Here is a 20,387-nt window from a genome sequence, read left to right as displayed (position 1 = left end):
ATGAATGCCTAAGAGATTTCCTTATCACTAATGGCTTCAAAGTCGGAAAAGCCAATCCTACACTCTTTACTAAAACCATTGCAAATGATCTGTTTGTATGCCAAATTTATGTTGATGATATCATATTTGGGTCTACTAACAAATCTACATGTGAAGAGTTTAGTAGGATTATGATTCAAAAGTTTGAGATGTCTATGATGGGGGAGTTGAAGTATTTTCTAGGATTTCAAGTGAAGCAACTCCAAGAGGGCACCTTCATCAACCAAACTAAGTACATTCAAGACATACTTACCAAGTTTGGAATGAAGGATGCCAAGCCCATCAAGACACCCATGGGAACCAATGGGCATCTCGACCTCGACACGGGAGGTAAATCCGTAGATCAAAAGGTAATATCGGTTGATGATAGGATCTTTACTCTATTTAAGTGCATCTCGACTGGATATTATGCTTTCCGTATGCATGTGTGCAAGGTTCCAAGCCGATCCTAAGGAAGTTCACCTTAGGGCCGTGAAAAGAATCATGAGATATTTAGTTTATACACCTAAGTTTGGTCTTTGGTACCCCAATGGATCCACTTTTGATTTAATAGGATATTCAGATGCTGATTGGGCAGGGTGTAAAATTGATAGGTGAAAGGGAAATAGGGTCAAACCTTTTCCTAAATGATTTTGGTGGTTGAATTGCCCAACACAAATAATTGGACTAACTAGTTTGCTCTAGATTACATGATCTACAGGTGCCAAAGGTTCAACACAAACCAATAAAAAGAACAAGTTAGGGTTCAAAAGAAAGGAGCAAAACCGGACTGCCCGGTGCACTAGGGTGAATCAACTCAAACTCCTCAGCTTCGGGTTTACAAGGCGCAGCTCCGCTATAATTCACCGGACTGTCCGATGCACCAGCGGAGCAATGGCTATCTGCGCGCAACGGTTGACTCTGACGGATGAACAGTGCAGCACAGTAATGCGACAGAGGTCAGAGTCGAAGGTCAGAGGGGCACCAGACTGTCCGGTGCCACATGAGGACAAAGCCTCCAACGGTCGACCAGCTCTAAGCCCTAATGACAGGGTGACGTGGCGGCGCACCGGACACTGTCCGGTGGCGCACCGGACACTGTCCGGTGCGCCCATCGCCAGCAACCTTCTCCAACGGCTACAATTTGGTTGGTGGCTATAAATACCACCCCAACCGGCCACTTCAAGGTGTGGGAGCCCAAGCAACATTCCAAGTCATATAGTTGACATATCCAAGCCCTCCCAACCACCTCTATTCATTGATCCATCCTATACATAAGATTTAGACCACTTCAACCTACACAAGTGCCACAAAAGAAAGAGCAAGCAAAAGAAAGCTTCTCAAGTGAGTTTAGCAATAGTGCCTTGTGAGATTCATCGAGAGAAAAGTGTGTGCTACATCTTGTGTTCATTTGTGCATGGAGTTTTGACTCCCATTGAACTTCCTCTAAAGTTTTGGAGGCTTGTAAAGCTAGCAAGAGACACCTAAGTGTGTGGTGATCCTTGCGGGGTCTTAAGTGATCCTTGAGAAGAAGAAGAGCTCGCCGGTCTTGGTGATCGGTGGAGAGAGGGAAAGGGTTGAAAGAGACCCGTCCTTAGTGGACTCCTCAACGGGGACTAGGCCTTCGAGGGCCGAACCTCGGTAAAACAAATCACCCGTGTCTTTTGTGTTTATTGCTTGTGATTTGTTTGTTCTCTCCCTTTCTAAGTTCTCTTGTGCTAATCTTTGCTAATATTATTTTGTGTTGCTTCAAGTTAAATTCTCATTAAGAGAAGCAACTCCTTGCAAGAAAGAACTTGTGTTTCTCCTCTTCTTATCTAAGCCCTCTTGCTTTATTCTCCACCAACATTTTTAGTAGTATTGTTATTGATTAAATTACGTACTCTATGAAAACAATACTCGTTGCAAGCAAAGGACTTAGTTTTTATACTCTGATAATTGTGAATCTTGTTCTAACAACTAATCAAGGGATCTAGTTTGGATTTAGAATTATAATTTTCAGGTTTCGCCTATCCATCCCCCTCTAGGCGACTTTCAATTGGTATCGGAGCTAGGCACTTCATATTGAGTCTAACAACTCGAAGTGATGGCTCGTAAAGGATCCCAAAAGAACAAGAAGACACCTCCGAAGGAAAACAATGAGGTAACTCTTGAGATATTACTTTCCGATTGTTCTAATTATGATTCATGGTCTACTAGGGTGATAAATGCTTTTAGAACCGTAGATCCACAATTAGAACAAATTATAGACAAGAGTATCATACCCTCTAGTTATAATAGAAAAAATATTTCCGAGGAAGATCAAAGATGTATTCGCTTAAACTACCTAGCTTATGACATCTTAAGTAATTCTCTTAGCAAAGAAGATTATCGTGCCTTCATAATGAATTATAATTAATCTATTCGTGATGTGCATGATATTTGGACTAGAATTAAAAATAAATTTGATGAGTCCAAATATGATGGTTCATTTTGTGCTTCTACTTCCTTTGGTCCTTGTGAAACTAACCCTTTGAAGGAAGAAGAAGAAAGTGAACGTTGGAGACCAAACGATGAATCCACCTCTCCAAAAGGTTTGTCTTTCCATTTCGATTCCCACATTTGTTGTGTGGCTAATGAAAATGATAGCAGAAGCACAAATAAGGATGAGGAGGATGAAAAAAGCTTCATGCAACTCTACGCTCATCTAAGCCTAGAAGATAAGACGGTCATGCTCAAACTCCTAAAAAGAGCGAGAGAGCAAAGCGAAGCTCGTCAAATGCTAGAAGATATTCTCTCCATAAAAATGCTAAGCTTTGACGAGTTGACTAAAGAACATGAGGAGCTAAAGTGCTCTCATGTTGATTTGGTCCAAAGGTATGAAACTATTTCAATTGAGCAAGATAACTCTTTACATTGTATCGCTCAATTAGTAAATATGAATGCCTTGCTTAAGGACCAAGTAGAAAAGCTAAAAGCTGAAAATCTAGCTTTTCAAGAAAAATATGATATGCTTCTATATTCTCATGAAAATCTTATGGATGATCATATCATGTTAAATATTGCTCATGAGGTTGTGATAGAAAACTTAAATTCCCAACAACCTCACTCATGCACATGTGTTCAAATTAAAACTATTTTACCATGTGCTAATGCTTGTTGTCCATCGACAAGCAAATCCTCCTTTGAGTTAGAATTTCTAGGAACAAAAGATGATACATGTCAAGAGCTCAAAGAAGAAAAATGAGAGGCTAAATATGAGCTTGACACAACTAAAAGGGAAGTGCACTGCTCAACTGTCTCAAGATAACCGTGATCACATGGTCAAGAAGATTGAGACGGGGACAACCGAGGCATGCACTAAATCCTTTGAAGAAAATGGCAAGGACTTGAGGATTGCCAAGAGGAGGGAACAAAAGAAGAAAATCAATACGTGTGCCAAAAGCCTCAACCGTGCCTCCATACAAGGTAACATCCAAGGTAATGATCAAGCCACACTTCACACTAAGAGAAGTAAAAAGTGTAGTGAATGCTTTGAAAAGGGACACTCGAAGAAACAAGGAAAGAAGAAATCTTCAAAACTTGAAGATCGCCTTTGCTACATATACCGAAAGAAGGGACATCAATGCAAGGATTGTCCCATTGGTAACTATCCCATTTCTAGCTTGTCAATTATTTCACATGTAACTAGGCAACCCAAAATTGCAACTTGTGCTAGAAAGGTAATAAGTTTACCAAGTGCTAACACAAAGGATTTTTGGGTTCCTAGATCTTTATTGACTAACCTTGATGGACCCATCAAGCGATGGGTACCAAAATGTGCTTGACAAGCTTTGCAGGAAAAGGAGATGATATGAAGCTTTGGGGTGCTTGAGAGAGTCAATTCAATTTTTATTAACTCAAGCTATCAATCTTCAGTGATCTACATATCCAAGATTGACCCAAAGTTATTTTGAATTGTTATGTCTAAAACTCATATCATCTCGGGGAAGATATTGATGTTGTAGGAAATAAAGAATTATCCTGTGCGGAAAAATCAAGGCCTACAACATGGAGGAAAGCCAAAGGATGGTAACATTTATGCTTTTAAGTACAAATATCTTAAATTACCATTTCTTATGTGTCTTGTGTAGTCACATAGAAAAAGGAAACACTTCAAATGTTTGTAAATTATGTCACCATTCTTTGAAGAAATTCCTCTCATATGGTAGATTGCATATTCATCATTTCTATACTATGGCAATCTACATGCTTGAAATTATTGTAAGTACCTCATGGCATGCTTTACACTAATTATCCTATTATTGCCCTGTTCTAGATATAGAGAGATATTCCAAGTTCTTAAAAATAAAATAAAATAAGGTGTCATGTAAGGAATCCAAATCCTTAGGACACTTAAAGGGAATCTCTCTTTATATCTAGAATCATGAGACTAATGTTTTTGTCTAAATAACCTAAGCAGTCTCACATGTAGAGAATAAGTTTCTCTATGGAGATGCGTAATCTAACATAAAAAGAAAAGTCAATCCAATGATTTATGTTATTTTGCCTCTTGCTTAAATTGGATATGATTCTTCTACATTCATCGCTCTCCATGTTATGAATTAGATTTATTCCCATAATCTTAAAGAATTAACTATGCTTGTTTTATAAGATTAAACTGAGCATACATCATGGAATAATCTAGTTCATATTATAAAGTTTTCATGCTTTAGTAATCCACTTTTCATTCGTTATCAAAATGATTACAAAAAGGGAAACTAGTGCTTGTATTACTAATGACATATCTCTTGAGCTTTATTATGAAAATCTACAAGAGAGTAAGTGCAAGCCGCAAGCCTCAAGGGTCACTCTTCACCCAAAGGAAGAAAGGTAAAAGCAAAGGTATGGGAACTCATCTTCTTAAACAAATATAGTTCCCATCAATGGTTATCTACTCTAACTTATCATATTCTACCTATGTGAAGAATATATTCTTTATTGGACTTAAATCAGCTAGATGTGCATTCAATCTCGTTCTCATAAATGCACATGTCCATTAGAATCTAATTCATGCCTTTGCTATATCTGTTCTCATATTGATATGCTTTTAAGATATGATAATAAATTCAATATGAAGAAGTAAATTTCCTTGATTGATCAAAATGTTTAAAAGGTGCATATTCCTATTTTCTAATGATGTGTACTAATGTTAAGGAGTTTACTTCATGTCTATGTAACTTGTGGATGATGAATTGTTTATATTTCTTATCTAAAAGAAATCATCCTTCGTCTTATACTCCCTTGAGCTATTAACATCTCTCTTGAGTATTTTCAATAAGTTTGGAAGGAAAAAGAGACAACCACAAAGGGAGGATACTCAAATGAAAGAGGAAGACATCAAGAACAACAACACCAACTTGGACAATAAGATCTTCAAAACAATCAATGGTGTGGTTGTAAGCATTCTAAATCTTTTTCATTATGAGAATACTGGGCATAAGTTGTTTATTGCAAATTCTATAAGCCTTGATCAAGATGAATAATGTTTCTCCCTATTTGCTTTAAAAATGAGTGCATCTATCCAATTCTTTCAATCTTTGATGCATATCTTTAGGGGGAGCCTATTTCTATATCTTGACTATATTGAGACTAACACTTTATCTTAGTAATCTCACATAGTCTCAAGTATGAGAATAATTTTCTCATGAAGTATGCTACTACATTTCAATCCAACTTGGTAAAGTAATGTCATCTTTATCAAAGATTGTAACTTTCACTATTAAAGTAGCATATTTACTGGATTCTCCTGGTTTAAGCTTGTTTGATAATCTAATGCATATGTTGTTCTTTTGATCGCATCTGTTACTTGTTTGATCATTGAATAACTTCAATTAACACTTATGTTTCTTAGTGCCTCATATAATTTCAATCGATATCTTTCTTGATATGCACTAAGTTAAAAGGAGAATTCATGATACATTTATGCAATTTGTGATCTACTTGATATATAATAATAATGACTTAGAAAAGGATCACTAGTTGTAGAACCCTCTCTTGTGTAAAATATTTCCATACACTGTCTTGAATATAGGTCTTAAGTAACTAAGACTAAGGACAAAGCACAATGAAGAGAGCATCTCTATGTGAAGGTACAAAAGGGTAAAACTACTTCCTCTCATTTACACATGTACCTAAATCTTCTATACATTCCTTGCATATCTTGTATAAAAGGAAGAGAAAGCATGTCTATGCATATCCCTGCTTCATACCTAGTTTAACCTCTCAAAAATTTCATTCCTGCATTTATGCATTTTTGTTAAAACTAGGTGAAGTGGTTTTATTGTCAAAGAGCTTAAAGCTTAACCTTGTAACGAGGATAAGCTACCTTTGTTTCAAAGGTGGAGGGTCCTTAAGTCCCTTTGAAATCCTTAAGGGTAATTGCTTAAAATGTTTCCAACATGCTTTCATAAGTGCATAGTCTGTCGTGAGCATCACACTTTTGTTATGATACATTGCACTTCACCTTTTCTATGATATAGATATGTTCTCATTAACCTAATTATGTGCACTTGGCATTTAAGGCCAAAATTTGTATTCTTCTCAAAGCACATATTTAGGGGGAGCAATCTATATTATATAGAACTGTCTAAGCTTAATTGACATATCCTTTTTACCATGTCCCTTTCGTTTGGTACATTTGCATATTTCCTATCTCTCTTATGCCAAGGCTAAGACTAATATGTTTCCATGAGTATCTTGTGTTTTAAGTCTTAGATTGAAAGGGAAATAGAGTATTCGGCAAAGACACCGCTTCCACTCTACACCATCAGTATTATCTATCCTTTTGCCGGTATTCCGACATCTCTCAAAATTGGTATAATCTTTCACTCATATTTTCTTGTACCAATGGGGGATAAAAAGGGCTCTAAAGACTTTGTTTTTGGCGATTAATGCCAAAGGGGGAGAAAGTATTAGCCCAAAGAAAAAGGACCGCACCACCATGCCAATTTCAAATAATTTCGAAACAAGTTTAAGTTTTTAAATGTTCTTCAATTGGTATCTTTGAAAGAAGTATTCCTCTAAGAAATTCTATCTCATTTGATATCTATATCTTAAGTAGGAGTTTTTTAAAATTGGTATTTAAAATATTTGATCTTCTTTCAGTTTGTAAAACCCTCTTGAACACTAAGAGGAGAATTTCATTAAGGGGGAGTTTTGTTTAGTCAAAGGAAAAGCATTTGAAACAGGGGGAGAAAATTTCAAATCTTAAAAATGCTTCTCGAAATCTTATTCATATACCTTTGACTATTTGCAAAAAAGACTTTGAAAAAGAATTTCCAAAAACATTTGCAAAAACAAAACAAGTGGTGCAAGCGTGGTCCAAAATGTTAAAAGAAAGAAAGCAATCCATGCATATATTATGAAAATATAAATTGGTTTAATTCCAAGCCACCTTTGCACTTACTTTATGCAAACTAGTTCAATTCTGTACTTATATATCTGCTTTGGTTTTTGTTGGCATCAATCACCAAAAAGGGGAAGATTGAAAGGGAAATAGGGTCAAACCTTTTCCTAAATGATTTTGGTGGTTGAATTGCCCAACACAAATAATTGGACTAACTAGTTTGCTCTAGATTACATGATCTACAGGTGCCAAAGGTTCAACACAAACCAATAAAAAAACAAGTTAGGGTTCAAAAGAAAGGAGCAAAAAGGAAACCGAAGTGTTCCCTGGTCTGGCGCACCGGACTGTCCGGTGCACCACCGGACAGTGTCCGGTGCACCAGGGTGAATCAACTCAAACTCCTCAGCTTTGGGTTTACCAGGCGCAGCTCCGCTATAATTCACCGGACTGGCCGGTATGCCACCGGACTGTCCGCTGCACCAGCGGAGCAACGGCTATCTGCTCGCAACGGTCGACTCTGACGGATGAACAGTGCAACACAGTAACGCAACAGAGGTCAGAGGGGCACCAGACTGTCCGGTGTGGCACCGGACTGTCCGGTGCCACATGAGGACAAAGCCTCCAACGGTCGACCAACTCCAAGCCCTAACGACAGGGTGACGTGGCGGCACACCAGACACTGTCCGGTGGCGCACCGGACTGTCCGGTGCGCCCATTGCCAGCAGCCTTCTCCAACGGCTACAATTTGGTTGGTGGCTATAAATACCACCCCAACCGGCCACTTCAAGGTGTGGGAGCCCAAGCAACATTACAAGTCATATAATTGACATATCCAAGCCCTTCCAACCACCTCTATTCATTGATCCATCCTATACATAAGATTTAGACCACTTCAACCTACACAAGTGCCACAAAAGAAAGAGCAAGCAAAAGAAAGCTTCTCGAGTGAGTTTAGCAATAGTGCCTTGTGAGATTCATCGAGAGAAAAGTGTGTGCTACATCTTGTGTTCATTTGTGCATGGAGTTTTGACTCCCATTGAACTTCCTCCAAAGTTTTGGAGGCTTGTAAAGCTAGCAAGAGACACCTAAGTGTGTGGTGATCCTTGCGGGGTCTTAAGTGATCCTTGAGAAGAAGAAGAGCTTGCCGGTCTTGGTGATCGGTGGAGAGAGGGAAAGGGTTGAAAGAGACCTGTCCTTAGTGGACTCCTCAACGGGGACTAGGCCTTCGAGGGCCGAACCTCGGTAAAACAAATCACGCGTGTCTCTTGTGTTTATTGCTTGTGATTTGTTTGTTCTCTCCCTTTCTAAGTTCTCTTGTGCTACTCTTTGCTAATATTATTTTGTGTTGCTTCAAGTTAAATTCTCATTAAGAGAAGCAACTCCTTGCAAGAAAGAACTTGTGTTTCTCCTCTTCTTATCTAAGCCCTCTTGTTTTATTCTCCACCAACATTTCTAGTAGTATTGTTATTGATTAAATTCCGCACTCTTTGAAAACAATACTCATTACAAGCAAAGGATTTAATTTTTATACTCCGATAATTGTGAATCTTGTTCTAACAACTAATCAAGGGATCTAGTTTGGATTTAGAATTATAATTTTCAGGTTTTGCCTATCCACCCCCTCTAGGCGACTTTCAATAGGAAGAGCACATCAGAGACTTGTCAGTTTCTGGGGAGATCCCTGGTGTCTTGGGCTTCAAAGAAACAAAATTCAGTAGCTCTTTCTACTGCCAAAGTCGAGTACATTGCCGTAGGCCATTGTTGCGCGCAATTGCTTTGGATGAGGCAAACCCTTAGGGACTATGGCTAGAAATTGAGCAAAGTCTCTCTCCTATGTAATAATGAGAGTGCAATCTGCATGGCGGATAATCCTGTTGAACACAGCCGCACTAAGCACATAGCCATTCAGTATCACTTTTTGAGGGATCACCAACAAAAGGGGGATATCGAGATTGCTTATGTTAGCACCAAAGAACAACTAGCCGATATCTTTACCAAACCATTAGATGAGAAAACCTTTACCAAACTTAGGAATGAGCTAAACATTCTTGATTCTCGGAACTTTGATTGACACTTTGCACACATAGCTCATCTATATACCGTTGATCATATCTCTTCTATGTCCATGACTAATGTGTTTTCAAGTGTATTCCTATGCTAAGTCATAGATTGAAAGGGAAATGGAGTCTTCGGCGAAGACAAGGCTTCCACTCCACTCTATCGGTATCATCTACTCTTCAACGTCACTCCGCACCACTCTCCACTTTGGTATAATCTTCACTCTTATTACTCATACCAATGGGGAGAAAGTAAAGAGGGCTCTCAAAAGACTCCATTTTTGGCGATTAATGCCGAAGGGGGAGAAATATTAAGCCCAAAGCAAAAGGACCGCACCACCACCAATTTCAAAGTTTTAAAAAGAAGTTTTCAAATTGGTATCTTATGATGAAATATTTAAAAGTGGATTTTTCAATTTGGTATCTAAAATATTGGTCCTCCTTCAATTGGCAAAACCCTCTTGAACACTAAGAGGAGAATTTCATTGAGGGGGAGTTTTGTTTAAGTCAAAGGAAAAGCATTTGAAACAGGGGGAGAAAATTTCAAATCTTGAAAATGCTTCTTGCAATCTTATTCATATACCTTTGACTATTTGGAAAAGGGCTTTGAAAAGATTTTGCAAAAACAAAACAAGTGGTGCAAATGTGGTCCAAAATGTTAAAATTGTCATATCAAACTTATCTGCTTAGAAATGCTTTCATTTCAAAATAACTTATGCACATCTGTCAAAATGCAAACTAGTTACATTTCTACACTTTGTATTTGCTTTGGTTTGTGTTGGCATCAATCACCAAAAAGGGGAGATTGAAAGGGAAATAGTCTCAACATTTCCTATAATCGATTTTGGTGTTTGACGACCATCACAAACCTTGTGGACTAACCAGTTTGTCTAGTTGATCATTCCACAGGTGCATAATTTCATCTACAACTATTCTAAAGTCGACTGTCCGGAATACCGTAGATTATTCCGGACAGGAGAAGCTTTTTGGAAAATCACCTAAGCATGGACCGTCCGGGCCCTTGCGGCGGACCGTCCACGACACTAGGGTGAGCCTCGGACAGTACCAATGCAAAAACACAAGTCTATACTGCGGCCGTCCGATGGAAAAGCAAGCACCATCCGAGACCAGGCGCGGACCGTCCGGCCTCAGGCGCGGACCGTCCGGTCGGCACAGAAACGAAAAAACCCGAAGGTGACGGGTTCAGTAAAATGAATTATAGCGTCCTCACGGACCGTCCAGGGTGCACGACCGGACCGTCCGCGACTACCTTTATCTAACATCTGACGATGCATTAAATGCTATATAGCCGTTGATATAGCCGTTACTGCTGACCGTTGCAATTTCAGTCGTTGATGTGCAGGGGCGGACCGTCCGGACCAGGGGCGCGGACCGTCCGTGGTCGGGAGAAAGGGAGCAACGGCTAGGAAGTGGTTGGGGGCTATAAATACAACCCCAACCACCTCCATTCACAACACCCAAGCATTCCAACCTTTCATATTCAATACAAGAGCTAGCAATCCATTCCAAGACACAATCAAAGCTTCCAATCTCTCCAAGTTCCACAATTGAGACAAGTGATCATTAGTGATTAGTGACTTGAGAGAGAGAGTGATCCGTGTGTTATTTGTCGCTCTTGTCGCTTGGTGTTTTGCAATCGTGCTTTCTTCTTTTCCCATTCTTGTTCTTCAAGCATTTGTAATCAAAGCAAGAGACACCAAGTTGTGGTGGTCCTTGTGAGGGGTCTAAGTGACCTGTTTGATTGAAGAGAAAGCTCACTCAGTCTAAGTGATCGTTTGAGAGAGGGAAAGGGTTGAAAGAGACCCGGTCTTTGTGACCACCTCAACGGGGACTAGGTTTGCAAGAACCGAACCTCGGTAAAACAAATCACCGTGTCACTCGCTTTATTTCTTGGTTGATTTGTTTTCACCCTCTCTTTCAGACTCGTTTTTAATTCTAACGCTAACCCTGACTTGTAGTGTGTGCTTAAGTTTATAAATTTCAGATTCCGCCTATCCAGCCCCTCTAGGCAACTTTCACTAACTCCCCATCATCTTTTGTGTCTTTTCTAGAATTAGAGATGGAGGTGTCGAGTCTACGTGACGCTGCAGACAGAATGATCACCCTCGTCCGTGACCAAGGCTCTGATCGAGAAGAGCACATTCTCGATGCCGTGAACCGGGCTCGCCAAGCCATTTGTCGTAATGCTGCCGGGGTTCTAGCCTTTGTTCAGTTTTGGTCGGGCTACGAGCTCAGCACCGGTGACCTGTCGGGGGATGTGGTCGTCGGTGCCCTGGAGGATTTTGAGGATGACTTTGGCGTGGCCACCGAGGCTGTGGTTGGCCTCCTTCCACTGGAAGATGTAATTAATGGTTCCCCATAGTTAAGGTGCGACCACAGGCCACTTCGGTCACAAGGCTGCCTAGGCGCATCCGGCCCTGAGCTCTTGTAACGCCCTAGTATCTTTTTAAATTGGTCACAGAGCGAGAATCTCCTTTTTGTTATGTTGGCATATTTTCGGACTAGGTACAAAAATGGGCTTTGGTGTATGTACTTCAGGGCATTGCTTGTCATTTCTTGATCACGCTCTAGGTATCTCCGAAGATGATCCGCGAGTTTCAACAGGCGGTCTCGCGAACTTCTGACTCTTAATGATGCTAGGACAACCATTTTTGGTTTCTCCACCCTATGTGTCCCTAGAGAGGACGAGAGTACCATATCAGAGGTATCAGGGTCTGGCTATGTCACTGCCAAGCCTCGTTACCGTCCGGGGCATGCCTCATCGTTGTTCATACAGTGCACCTTTATGGGCCCTCTATTTGTTACAACGGATCCGTCTAGGGAGGCGCGTCCCGTTCTTCTTTCACCATTATCCCTCCCTACGCGTTTCGTTCACCAGAAGGGGAAGGGTGAGTTGTTCCACGCCTCCCTTGACGTTTGAGATCATGGCGTTCAGTGGGCTTTAATCGAATGATCTGAGTGAGGCCTCGTCCTGAGTGAGCCCCCGAGTCCCCTGTTCGCTACAGGGGATTCATCTAGGGGCGCACCCCATCCTTTTAGTACTCTTTCCCGCACATTACGTTCACCAGAAGGGGAAGGGTGAGTTGTACCATGCTTTCCTCGATGGTCGAAATTTGCTCGGTGGGCTTTAATCGACTGATCTAAATGAGGCCTCTTTTTGCGGAGCGAGCCCTCGCATCCCTTGTTCGCTATAGGGGATCCATCTAGTGGGCGCCCCAGTATTTTTACTACTCCTTCCTATGCATTCCGTTCACCGGAAGGGGAAGGGTGATTTGTACCATGCTTCCCACGATGGTCAACATCAAGGTGCTCAATGAGCTCCAAACAGGTGATTCGAGTGAGGCCCCGACTCCTTCCATGGGATCCAGGTGCGGGGTCCGCTGGGGTCCATACTCATACTCCCAGGTTCCAACTCATATAGTTGTCGACCCCATTTGACTAGGTCCGATGACTCGCTGCCTCTCTTCATGATAAACAATGGGTCAAATGTTCCCTAAGACTCGAACACGATTTAGAAGTGCCCTTAGCGCACATGAGCTAGGGTATTGGCCGCTCGGTGCCCACTTCCTAATCGTCCATCGCTCTGGGTTTTGGGAGTGATTGTGAACCCTTCATGAGCTGACCTTCGAACTCCAAGTTGACGAGACTGGTTGGACGACCTCGCAGTCGAGGGTCGGCGAGGGTCCATCGGTTCCTTCCCAGCAGGAGAGAGATAGTGTTAAGGATTCACGGGATGAGTTGAGTCATCATATTCAACTATGGCTTACCAGTATTTGGCATCGTCGTTGCGTCCTGCGTCCTGTGTTGTGCGTCTACCGCCCGATCCTCATGATGGGTTCATGGGTCACCCGGTCTTGGGGCATGCATCTTGTCTAGCCCAGGTTTGTTCATTGAAATCGACAACATGTCAGTTTTAGTCTCCTACCGCTTACCGGTGCGGGCCCTTGATCGGACGACTCTGTCCTAGTGGGTTGGCCATCCTTGACTCGAGGCGGAGGCGTTTTCCGGCTTCATCTCCTAGCTCACCCACTAGGGTTTCGTGCGCCTCCCCTCATTGTCGTTGCCTTGTGTTGCTGTCTCCCATCCTCAGGTTGCCATGTGATTCTAGTTGATCAAAGCCGCCTAGATGCCCCCGGCTCCAAAGATGTTTCGAATCCGCTAGCGGACTTCGTGGTTTTGTTCTTGCATTTCCATGAGCATGGATTCATGATGCCTCCCCATCCCTTCTTGGTAGGGCTTCTCCACTACTACAAGATCTAGCTGCATCATCTGAACCCTAATAGGGTTCAACACATTGCCGCTTTCGTATCCCTGTGTGATGGATACCTAGGGATGTTGCCCCATTTTTGCCTCTAGTGTTATTTCTTCTCGGTCGAGTTGCTTTACAAGCGGCCGATGCCGAACGCTCCGACAGGGCGACTAAAATTGGATGCACGTACATCCATCTTCGAGGGGCGTGATCCAAGGGGTACATCCCGTTGCAACTATGTTCATCTAACAAAGGCTATCATGGCTAGTGGTTCTATTTGCGCAACCACGGGGCCTCGCTCGCCGCCGGTCACAACCTCCCTTCTTTCCTTCTCGGGGCACCCCTGGAGGTCCCTCAGAGCTGGGTATGGGGTGTCCCGAAGGATGGGTAGAAGAGGATGACAGGGCCATTGTAGATGTGTTGGTTCTTCGCAACCGAGGGGGTCACACTGGCGGGTGTGATTGGGAATTACCTCTGTAAGAAAAATGGACCCCGGGTCATTTGGCTCAATAGATTTTGGTGTTTGATGATCAACATAACCTATGGACTAATGTGTTTGCTAGTGTTTATGATTATAGTTCACAGGATGCTAAAGTGACTTGGACTAAGGCATTGAGGAAAGCAACACCTCAAAAGAAGACATTATGAAGATCACAAGTAAAGATCAACAAGTATAAAGCAAAGTTCAAGAAACGAAGAATAGTGCTACCACTGGCGGACTGTCTGCCTGAGTGCACCAGACTGTCCGGTGTACCATGGAACTAGAGCCCAACGGCTAGTTCCAGGTGGCACTGGTGGAGAAAAGGCACCAGACTGTCCGGTGCATGCGACGTCCGGACTGTCCGGTGTGAAAGCCTACAACACCAACGGTCACCTGTGGCGTCAGATCCAACGGCTAGGCGCGCTGGATAGGGGCACCGGACTGTCCGGTGTGCCATAGAGAGCAACAACTTTTCTCCAACAACTAGAATTGTGTTAGGGCCTATAAATACCACCCCAACCGGCCATTTCAAGGCGTGGGAGCCCAAGCAACATACCAAGACATATTGTAGACATTTCCAAGTGCTCATACACCAAGTGCTTAATAGAATCACTCGGTGATTAGCGTAGGTGCTTTGCTAAGTGCTTAGGTTAGTTAGACCGCTTTAGCGCTTGCTCTAGGAGAATCCTAGTTAGTTGAGTGAGTTTCGAAAAACCAAACAACCCCTCAGCTCTTGCACGAGCCGTTGTAATTGTACCAAGTGGGGCGAGAGTCTTATGAGACCGTGACAACCGAGTTTGTGTCACGGTCGCCACCGTGTACCGGAGGGAACGAGGCCCGTGATGTTTCGGCCGGAAGCTTGTTAGTGGAGACGGTGGGGAGCGTCCGAGAGGAGCCGGAAGCGGAGCACCACTTGCACGTGGAGAAGGCCCATGGCTCTCTATATAGTTACTCGACCGAGGTGCTTGGCCCTCGCGTGGGCTTCCCTTTGCGTAGGGGCACCAACGAGGATTAGTCGGAACCTTGCGTGGTTTGAGATACCTCGGTAAAAATACCGACGTCATCCACGAGAGTTTGCATCTCTATCTTGCTCTTTAGCTTTTACATTTATATTAAGCATTTAAGTTTCAATCTTGTCTTTATAGTTATATTGTTTAGAATTGAAACTTAGACATTGCGATAGAGATAGCAACACCTAGACAAAACCTAGTTTGCACATTATAGATTGTTTATTTGCATAGGTTTTGCTCTAGGGATTTATTTGTGGCCTAGTTTAGAGAAAGTTTTAAAAGTCCTAATTCACCCCTCTTAGGCGTCACCTGTTTCCTTCAACCTCCACCGGGGGTGTCTCCTCTCATGGCCAGGCAGATGCCGCTATAAAGGATGAGCGCTGATGTCGTGTCGAAGGGTACGTGGCTAAGCGTCCTACCCCATAGCAATGTAGATATCTCTCACTGGCTCACGGAAGCCATGGAGGTTCGCAAAGGTGCGAACGAGGCTGTCATCCCATACGTTTTACCGATCCCCGATTGCCTCATGATGTGTCCCAAGCCAGGATTCGTGGAATTTGTGAGTTTGTCTGGTTCCCTTTTCTCTCTCTCTTTTTTGGTACCAGTTTCACGCCCTCTGATCCTTCTCTCCTCTTCCAGCCTTCTTCTATGGTGCTACAGGATGACCCAGTTCCTTTTGCTAAGAAGCGTGTTGGAGAAGGAGGCGACTCGCACACGGGGTAGAGTAGCAATGGAGGCATAAGAACCAGGGTGAATAAGAGACACCGAAGGGCTAAGCGCCAGATGCGCAGGTACCGTGGCGTCGAGATCAACTCAACTGATGAGGATGGGGATGATGATGACGTGAGCGTGGGCTCCAAGCTTTGGGCCATTCCTGATGCCTCCCTTGACGCGTTAACGGTTGGCTTTGCCATGGCCTTTTCTAGCAACACAGTGAGTACTTTTCTTGCCGTGGAGGAGGCCGACTTCCCAGACCTCCCCACCATTTTCCTAGGCCGATGAACCCAGTGGTGCTTGCCCCTCCATTTGTCGATCCTTCATCCAATCAGCCACCGAGGGAAGCTTGCGTGAGGAGCTCCTCCATCTCGCACTTATCCGAGGTCCTTCCTAACACACCTCTAGCTAGGGACGCTCATGCCTGCCTCGAGAGTGGGTGATAGGACCGACACTCTGCCTAGGTGCCATGGGGCGAGGCGCTACTCAGAGTACAAAGGTTCGTTGGGGTGCGGCCAGCGGGTGATGGGCCTTGCTGGTCCCTATCTAAGGGGGATAGGTATCCCCTGGATCACCACGGCCCAATTACGTCCCATTAGGCCACCCAAAATGCTCCTGATTGGTCACCTGAAAGGTGGCCAGCAGGCCTCATTTGGGTGAGAACCGTAGACGTCTTGAGAAGACACAGGCGTGGGCATGAAGGAACTCGGTCATTTCTTATGCATGCGAGACGCGCGAAAGTCCACGGACGACTTGTTGACCATGGCTGGACACAACGTGGCACGAGCAAGGCAGAACATGGAGATCGTGCACCCAAGATGTTTTCTGTAACTCCGATTTAGTCAACAATAAGGCTAAATAGGAGGCCCCTACAAAAATGAGGCACAACACCTCATTCGTCTTTAATCTCGAGAGATAACTGGTAACAAGGAGAGACACCAAACAATTCCATAGCCAGAAACCACATGATATAGAGAACTACGCTCACGAGCGGCCCGAACCTGCATAATCTTCCATGTCCCTGACGTGCTCTGCACGTACCATCGAGCTGTGACCGACATTTCCATCCTCCCAAAACTGCTACACAGTACTCCCTATAATGTGTTGCCGGTACTCGACACCGACACCATCGTCCGCCTCCTTTTTCGCCGCTGCTCCTAACTCTCTCCTTTTCTTTTCTCAAGCAGCATCCTTCATCCTATTTCCCTTATGTCGCACACGAGGAAAGTGGTCTCCAAGAAGAGGAGAGTGATGACTGCCATCGACGCGGACGTCAGTGTGGTCGCATCATCAGGTTCCTCTTTGCCGACATCTCCGCCAAACGCCGCTGGGGTCGGTGTATCATGTTCGTCTCTCCTGATGCTCCTGAACGGTCCCGACGCGAGCTCGGTGGGAGAGGCTGAGGTTCACCCCTTTATCCTTTTTTCTTTTTACAGTGGGTTTGGACGCTGCCCTCATTGGCGCGTGGGCCACATTTCCCCGACTGCCCTTCTTGTTTAGCGTGGCTACAATCCTCCCTTTGCATCCCCTGCTGGAGGGGGTGTGGGTCTCGTTTTTATAGAGGCCGTAGCATTGGAGGGGACAACATCTATCCCTGCCTACGGGGAGCCTCATATCATGTTGTCGTGCCTTGGCGGCCAATTGAGCGTTCAGTCTGTTCTGGACAATTTCGCGAAAGGTGACGACCCCTAGGCCCTGTGTAGGGAGCTGGATGAGGAAAGCGACATGACCAAGAAGGCGTTACTGGCCAACCTCGGTCAGCTCTCGGCCGCACGCCAGAAGTTGGCGGTAAGCGCGGATGGCTTGTTGAGGAAAATGCTCCCCTTACTAACGATCCATTTTCTAGTTTCGTGTCAGTCGCTCACAAGGACACTAGTGAGTAGATCCCGCTTTCTTCTTGAATAAAGGGAGGCGTGGGAGTGTTCCATCGGTGATTTTGTAGCGGCGAAGGGTGAGGCCACCGAAGCTCATGCCCGCGCCGCGTCGATCCAAGATGCTTACGATGCCCTGGTTGAGACGACATGGAGGGATGCGGAATCGGTGACCCTCACAGGTCTTGAGAGTGTGAAGGCAAGCTCCCGCCTTCGTATCCTATAGCAAGGAAAAGAGGTTGATGAGGCTCAAGTCACAGCCTTGGAGGGGTGTTGGGTGGTCGAACAAAAAGGAGGAGAAGCTCATGGCCTCTTTGCAAGTTAGGGCCTTTGACGGAATCTTCCGAAAAATAGGAATTCATTGCCCGCTTTCCCCTTCTTACGACTCATATCCTCCCCTTGTCAGCCATATGATAGAAATTCGATGTCGCCAAAGGGAACTTTGTCGAGATGCAACGTCGCGTGGAGAAGCTGGAGAAGGAGAGGCGCTTCCTGTCGGAGGGTGTGGGCGCCATGAGCAGGCGCTTCAGAGCACCTTCTTCCCTTGGGTCTGAGTCACTGGTCTTCTGCCTCAAGGGCTTTGTGGGCCGGTTCTAGGAACTCAAGGCAAAATCTTTCTGCCAGGGGATCTACTAGGCCTTCGCCGTCGCTACATCTCACTTTGAACGAGGGATCAAGCTAGAGAACCTCAGCGAAGGCTACTGTGACGCTTGGAGTGATACGAATCTTGCTGGAATGGTGAAGGCCGTAGAGCGTTTTGCTCAGAAGCTAGGAGCCGCCTTGCTCGGCAGCACTCCAATCGGGGGAAGTCAAGGAGGACCCACACCTTTGTAATGGTTACGGAAAGGAGGCCTTTCTTTCTCTTGGCACCTTATTCCACTTTGTGAACACCCACGCCCACCAACGCTTTGATAGTGCCCCTTTCTTTAAGCAAACCTAAAACTGAAAAGTTGTTTGCCATCGGGCTATGTTTGATTGAACGTGCGGGACACCCGCTGTTGCTTGGTTATGATTAGCGTTTTCCTGTTGCTGTCCTGCATCCAGCTCTAAGGAAAGAGTCTTCAGTGGCTCGTGCTACCGACACCTTTGTTGACCAATGCTCGTAGTAGGGGTTACAAGTGGTCGAGAGAGGGAGGAGAAGCTCGCAAGTCTCTTGCGCGGAGGAGGTGGAGCTAAGGGCTACAGAGCTAGAGTTCTAACTAGGCCTTGGCTTTGCAGCGGGGCTTCGGTCTCCGGGTCTTCGTTGATGCATCCTTCCTCCTTTCGTTGGTTCATCCTCTCGCCGGTACATCTGTTTGTCTGGTGGCCAACCTTTTTCTTTTATAGGCCAAGGAGGGGGTCGACCATCGGTGGCTTCCTCGTGAAGGAGTCACTGGGTGATAGTAAAACCGAGCATCTTAACCTTGTGAAGTCGTGTTCGTCCATGAGCGTCTAGGTCGACTGGTCGTCTCGTATTCTTTATGCCAGATGGTGCGAGCAGCATGGGGCCCGGATACCATTATTTGAGCTACGTCGACCCCTGGCCTTCGTAGCCTTGGTCTTGGCGCGACTTGTATCGTTGTGCCCTGCAGGCGGCCCGCATACTCAAGCCTAGCCCTGTTAGGGCATGAGTGCGCCCCAGGCTAGGGGCGCGCGGGCCATTAATGTGTAGCAGTCCGAGGGGTTCGTTGGTCATGAGTGCGTTGTAGCCCAAGTGTTTGTAGGTCATGAGTGGGAGGCAGACCGATGCCCTGGTCGCTTATGACGGGTCAGTCTCGGGCTGGATGAGGGATCAACTCGAGTGGTTTCTCTTCGGCTTGCCCGGCTCACGCACGCCTGACCTTGGGCTCGGTGCCTTGGGGTTCGCCCTGGGACAGGTACTTTCAGGGCAGACGTTTCCTTCCTACTCTTGTTGACCGATGGGCCCTGGTTGCCTAGGGGTGGTAATGGATTGTGATCCATATGGTTCTTCACAAAATGTCAAGGCCTTAAATAAATTATAGTTCGAAAATGACTAGAAATAGAGCCTGATCCAAACCCGATTCGATTCTTAAATTTTATAGTGCAAAATTTATAGCCCATTGTCAGCCCTATGGTTGCCAGAGGCCTCTTGTTAGCGTCCTTTCTAATCGATGGGCCACAGGGACCCAAGATTTTATCCCCGACAGTAAATTTAACATGAAGTTCTGTTCAAACAAAACTCTGTGTATTTCTTCGTAATTAACTTGTTAAGTTATCAAATATGGTGATGAGTCATAGTATTAAGTGCAAACGAAAACCTAGATAAACCCACACTAGCCTTCTAGTCATTGTCTTCGTCTAAGGCTAAAATATAAACTTTACTATATATGTGTGAATTAACTAGTAACCCACTTGTGGATGGCTCAAATGAATATATTATATATATGCCCTCTAGAGATCCGATCCTGTCCACAGTACTTACCACTACTAAGTTCGTACTAGTAGTTGCTTCAACTATTATTGTAATCTATACTACGCGTGACCATTGATGCTAGTCAAACCGCATTAGAAGAACTGAACAATTGCGGTTTCTACTGATCCCTAGCACTAGCGGTTACAAAAAACGCCACTGTAAATAGGTTTACGACCACCATTGTAGA

At 44.5% G+C, this 20,387-nt stretch overlaps 1 long non-coding RNA gene across 1 annotated transcript; it reads left to right on the top strand.

Annotated features, from left to right (window-relative positions):
- The first annotated feature begins 15,586 nt into the window (after positions 1-15,586).
- On the top strand, positions 15,587-16,228 carry LOC103641144 (uncharacterized). Its single transcript, XR_560143.2, has 2 exons — positions 15,587-15,761; positions 15,842-16,228. It is a non-coding gene; the product is annotated as an uncharacterized lncRNA (long non-coding RNA).
- Positions 16,229-20,387: the final 4,159 nt, after the last annotated feature.

The sequence above is a fragment of the Zea mays genome, chromosome 10 (assembly GCF_902167145.1).
Source record: "Zea mays cultivar B73 chromosome 10, Zm-B73-REFERENCE-NAM-5.0, whole genome shotgun sequence".
NCBI lineage: Eukaryota > Viridiplantae > Streptophyta > Magnoliopsida > Poales > Poaceae > Zea > Zea mays.
Note: the sequence above shows the minus strand (reverse complement) of the source record. Positions and strands in the feature narration are given on the sequence as shown.